Source organism: Kogia breviceps, chromosome 19, assembly GCF_026419965.1.
Source record: "Kogia breviceps isolate mKogBre1 chromosome 19, mKogBre1 haplotype 1, whole genome shotgun sequence".
In the NCBI taxonomy this organism is placed as follows: Eukaryota; Metazoa; Chordata; class Mammalia; order Artiodactyla; family Physeteridae; genus Kogia; species Kogia breviceps.
This window is the reverse complement of record NC_081328.1, coordinates 300,015-306,014: the sequence shown is the minus strand read 5'-3', so window position 1 is coordinate 306,014 and position 6,000 is coordinate 300,015. Positions and strand designations below refer to the sequence as shown.

General features: G+C 53.3%; 1 pseudogene; it reads right to left on the bottom strand.

The window, feature by feature from the left end:
* Positions 1–1,313: 1,313 nt before the first annotated feature.
* LOC136793230 (uncharacterized) overlaps positions 1,314–6,000 on the bottom strand; it is a 22,924-nt pseudogene continuing 18,237 nt past the window's right edge.

Genomic DNA, 6,000 nt, shown 5'->3' with positions numbered 1-6,000 from the left:
ATACATCAAAATATATGTATCTGTTGGATTACTGGCGTAAAATTTTTAACTGTCTAATTTTTCTAGCTTTTGCGTACCTGCACGTCTGTTCGTGGACATAAGCCATAATCTCTGTCGGGCTGGGTCAGAGGGGTTATGTACGTATGCTCAGCTGTATAGATACTGCCAAGCACTTTTCCAAAGTTGTTGTACTAATTTACACTCCCATCAGCAATGCTTATCTTGCCAGTTTTAAAATATTTTCTTTAGCCTGTTTAATTTTAGTCGTTCTGATGTGTGTGCTGTATATGACATATTCATCTGAATTTCCTGAACGGTAATGTTGTAGAAGTGGCTGTCCGAGGCTTCTTAGCCATTTGGATATCATCTTTTCTGAAGGGCTTGTTCAAATTTTTGGTTATTTTTAACTGGGCTCTCTTTAAAAAGCAAATCGATTTGCAGCAGTTCTTTAGACATTCTGGGTATGAATCCTCTATGGGATAAATGCATTGCAAATACATCTCTCCCTTCTGTGTCTATTGTTTTTACCTAAAGTTCTTAATCTTCACAAAGTCCAATTTAGCAATCTTTTACTTTATGGTTATTGCATTTTTGGGGTCCCATTTGAGAACGCCTTTCTGACACCAAATTCACAGATGCTGTAACAGAAAGAAGACGCACTCCTGTGTTTTCTTCGAGAACCTCTGTCTGTAATCCCACCTTTCGCCTGGGCAGGACCTTCTCCAAGGTCTGCGTTCCGGCTCCGGCTCCGAGTAGCCCTCTGCCTGCCCAGCCACGGAGGTCTCTGCGCAGCCAGGTGGCGGCCCTGCCCCAAGGGCATGGGCTCCGCGAGCCTTTGTTCCTGCGGCCTCGCGGGCGCGGGCGGCGCCAGCTCCCCGGGTGTGGTCTTCGTTGTCTCGGGTCCGCCCTGCGTGCTTCTCCAGCTGCCTGCGTGCACTGGTCTCGGGTAGACCAACTGGGACGGTTTTTGTTTTCCCAACTGGACAATGACGAAACGATTGCTAACCTGGAAAATGTGAACTAAAGCTACCTGCAGTTCTTGTTACCTGTCTGATGGGTAACAACTGAGAAGATCAGCAATATCCAGGGGTGGTCAAAGCACGGGTAAATATAGCCACTTCGACGCTATTTTGGGTACATATGAGTGCTATTTTATGAGGGGCCGTTCGGCGGTACCCGGTCATATTACAACGTGTATGGATTTGACCGGTAAGCTGTCCTTCACGCCACCCCCGCCTCTAGAGAAGGACGCTCACCCGAGTAGGCAGACTCTCACTGGCATGGCCACCTACACGTGGTTTGGACGTAAATCGTCATAACAGGACACTTGTCAAGCTGGCACCTCCGACGTACAGCACGAGGCGAATCTGCACGGACCGAACAGGACAGATAGGGTATGAAGGTGTTGATCTGTACAGAGAAGCAGCTGGTATAACTGTATAAAATTATGGCCCACAAATTATCTCGTCCCGCTGCGAGTTCCAGGCACTGAGCACCCAGTTCAGGAGGTGAGGGGTGCCCTAGGTCGTCTGACGTTTGTAGGGGACCGGGGCTCTGGCGGGGTGCTGCTGGCCCAGGGGGCCGCCCAGCTGTGCGGCCCTGCAGTGCGGCCGCCGGCCAAGCCTGTGAACGCACCACCTTTCGAAACCTGCACTTCGTCGCGCTGGTCCTCCTGATCGGGCCGTGAGCGAGCTCGTCCCCGGGCGGCCCGGGGGCTGGGACACGGGGTGAGCGGCCTCCGGGGACAGCGGGCGACACGGAGAAGCCGGCCTCCCCGGGCGGCTGCTTCCGCTGCTGTTCCTGCGATTACGTCATGGTACAGAGCGAAGGCGTTTTGCGCACGTAACTGAAGTTCCCGATGAACGAACTTTGGAGGCTTCAGGCCCCGGTGGGCCCGATCTACGCACACGAGCCCTTGCGAACTGACTGCTGTCTCTGGCTATAGGCACGAGGGCCAGTCCGGAGCTCAGCGGAAACGGGGGCCGAGCTGTGAGGTGTGAGCGATTAAAGCCACAAGCCACACGGGGAAGCGCTCGAGCTTTGATCACTTCCCGGGAGGAGCGATGCGGGCACCCGCAGCTGTTCCGTTTTCCCCCAGGAAGGGGCGCGCCTGTTGAGGGCGGGCTCGGCGGCGCAGAGCCCCCTTGGGGTGGTCTGAGTGCAGGCGGAGGCCCGGGAAAAGGCTCCGTGGGTCCTGCGCACCCAGGGATGAGGCTGGTTGCGAGGGGGTGTGGGCTCGGAGTGGCAACGTTCTGGGTGCCGAGTCGGAGCGGGGAGAGCGCCTTCGAGGTTCCCCCTCCTCCCCGAAGGGGGCCTCAGGTAAAGGGACCCGGGAATGGAGGCGCTGGGGCTAGAAATGTACATCTGTGAAGAGCACCGCCAGCCGGGGGGCCCGAGTCCTTGACTGCGCAGGGAAGCAAAATCTGTCATCCCCAAATCTGTCTCTCTGGCGTGGGGATTCATTTAGACCGACTATTTTAAGAAACAGAAGACTCAGGAAGTGGTGCTTTTTTTTTTTTTTTTTTTTTTTAACCTCCCTCTTAGCTGCCTGTAGAATTCAGATAAAGGGTCTGTTCCTGCAACAGAGCTGTCACCAGAGAAATCTGCAAAGAACGTGGGTTATGTGTGGTGGGGAAACTCAGCGGAGCCTGGAGACCAGAGTCCAGTCTCCGTCCCACTGTCTCTGCAGGGCCCAGGAAACGGCGATTCACCAAACATCTGCTTTTCTGTCACCGGGTGAACTGTCTGCGTTCCCTTTGAAGCCCCCAATCCCTACCCGACATCCTCTGTGGTCTTTGGCTGAAGATGGTATCAAAGGTGAAGGTTTGGCCATTGGCGAGTTACTCACTTTCCCTGGGTCTCTCCCACGTATACATGTTATTAAACTTCGTTTGATTTTCTCTTGTTAATCCGCCTCATGTCAATTTAATTCTTATACCACCCAGAAGAAACTAGAAGCGTAAAGGAAAATCTTCCTCCTGGACAGCTATCTCATTATATATATATATATATATATATACGCACGCACACATATATATGTATGTATATATACACATCTCACATTTTCTTTATCCACTCATCCATCGACGAACACGGGTTGTTTCCATATCTTGGCTTTTACGAGTAACGCGGCCATGAACACGGAGCACAGACACCTCTTTGAGATTCCGATGTCATTTCCTTTGGATCTATACCCAGAAGTGGGATGGCTGGGTCATATGGTAGGTCTGTTTCTAATTTTTTTATGGAACCTCCATACTGTTTCCCACAGTGGCTTCAGCACTTTACACTTCCACCAGCAGTGCACAGGAGTTCCCCTTTCTCCCAAGTGAGTGTTTTCAATCTGGGGGGATCACCAGTGATGCCCCCACAGAACCTCCCTGCTGGTTCCTTCCGGGTCTGAGCACCAGACTTCCCAGCATCGCTGCCTTGGCAGAGACCCGTGGGCAAGAGGGAGCTTGTTCCGCAGAGAGAAGCAGAGGCCTTGGGGCTGAGGTGCAGGACCCGTGTGGGGAGGGGCAGGGAGGCATCATCACCTCCTTCAGCTGAAGCTCCTCAAAGGGCGCTGGAGGGTGCAGACACGGCCCGGTGCTGTCCTGAGGGCCACATCTGCAGAGTCTGCCTTGAGGGGTTTACTCCATGCGGGTGGCTGGGGTCTCAGTGAAGTCTTGGGGGCGCCGGCGTCCGTTGCAGGCCGCTGGGAGAGCAGCCCCATGTCCCCCCTGCCCTGGGCCTATCTCCTCCGTGCTGGTGGACACCCACCCTGGTCCCAGATGCACGCCTACCCTGAAAACACCTGCTTCACATGCTTTCAAACTGGAAAACATCTGGTTTGGACTTTCCTGGGTAAGTCAAAGTTCCTGTTTCATTTTTACCTACGTTAGCCATTATTTCAACGGGGCATGTCCCTTGTGGCTGGGGGACTGAGGTCTCTAAGAATAAAGGACCGGAGTTTAAAGTTTTTTCCTCTTCTCCCCGTGCCCCCACCCTGTGACCGTGAACTTCTAGAAATAAGTTGGCAAGTCATGCTGTGTGTCTTTTGCTGCATCCAGAGAGATGGTCGTAGCCATGCTCTAGCACGTGAGTAGATATGCGTGTGTAGGACACTGCTTCCTGCTGTCACCTGCTAATAATTGATATCTGGTAAATGCTAGCTTTTTATTAAGTGGCTACAATGCACGTGAGTCGATCTTCAGGACAATGAACGTGACAGGTGTTGTATGTTCTTTATCAAGACACTTTGCAATGCCTTTTAAGATAAACGTGTTAAATTCTATAATTAGTTTACCTAGACCTCGTTAGCGGGCTGACGTTTTCAGTCAATAAAGAGCAGGGAGATGTGTCGGATCCCTTACTCGGACCCGGCTTAGGAGCAGCTGCATGAATTCAACGGTTCTTTATTGAGCACCTACTGTGTGGCAGCTTCTGTGTCTGGCTCTGGCCCTGGTTGGCTCCTGTTTAATAGATGCTGAGATCTGCGGCTGGAGGGCAAAGGCCAAGTGGTCCTGGGGATGCTGAGCCCGTGAATGAGTTCTTCTGTCTCCTACCTTTTACCTTCCTGTGTTCACTGCTTTCAGGCAGCACATCTAGGTTTGGGGGGAGATGGACGCTCCCCATGGAACCCGGGCCCCTACTTGAGGTCACTGTTGCCTGACATCGGAGCCCCCGGCCCGCCCCCAGACTCTGGGGCCACGACTGTCGTATGACTTGTCTTGCACGCGCAGAGCCAGGCACCTGTTCACATCTGTTCTGCAGTCCTTGTGTTCTTCTCATCTCAGTAGCACCGTTACGTGAGCGTATTCTCTTGGTGTGCAGAGGTTCCAGAACGTTCCTTTATCAGTGCCACGCTGCTGGATATGCCATTTTTTAAGCTATAATAAATAACATTAACCTTCTAAAAAATACTTTCGAGTAGTATTCGGGATGAAGATATCATCTTAACAGGTATCAAATTGCTTCACCTGATTTTGCTTATCTTTTCCAAATAAAGGGTCCGTCGTCGTGTGGGCTCCTCTCCTCGTGGGAGGGCCCACGCCCAGTCCAGGCAGGGAGGCGGGATGCCCTGCCCGCAGGAAGCGTGCAGGGTTGGAGGCGCGGGCTCCCTCTCCGACTCAGACACGAGGCCCCGGTGGCATCTGTCCCTCACGGTTGTGAACCTCAGGAGACGGTCACCCGGCGTACAGGTGTGCGGCCTCCCTGACATCAGACATTTTGTCTAATGAGACAAACAAGGGCGAGGAATAGCGGGCACTCGCGTACGTGCATGTGCCCAGGTGACGCCTGTATGCAGCTGACCCAGACATCCAGGAAGCCCTAAGGAGCCACACCACATCGAAAAGCCCAGCAGACAGGGCGGGTGGTGTCAGGGCTGCTTCCTTGGGTCCAAGAGCCCTTCTTGCACTATTGTTCAGTGAGCTGTGGCCTGCTCTTGCAGACATGCGTGCCACGGCCCCCGGCGGGCAAAGGATTTCCCAGGCTCTGTGCCAGGTGCTTGGCAGCCGTGACTCAAGCTGGTGTCCTTCTCACTGTCCGAGGAACAAGAGCATCAGTGGTCTCTGCAAACTGCACCCCAGGTCTCCAGGTCTCCGGGGGCTGCAGCAGAGACGAGGTCTCCAATGCAGCGCTTTCACGGGGTCCCCTCCTCGGCAGCCTTTGTGCACTTTGGAAACGGGCCTGACGTCCGCTAATTCAGCCTCATCAACGTTAATAAGATCAAACTGAGTTCCGTCATATTACATTAGTTGCCAGCAAATCAAAGTAGATATTTTTGAAGACCCTAGTTGACAGAGAAGGCTGCCCCCGCAAGTAAGTTTTCCAGAAAATAAAGCCATGACTTATGGAACAGCAACTCACAGCCCAGTGGCTTGGCTTGTAGCTGAGAACCTCCTATAAACTCCCCTCCATGGCTCGAGTCACACTTCCCGCTGCTGCCAGGTGGCGATCCACCCTCAGGCCTGGCCTCCGTCCACGGCACGTCCACGGCCTGACCACAGCCAGTTG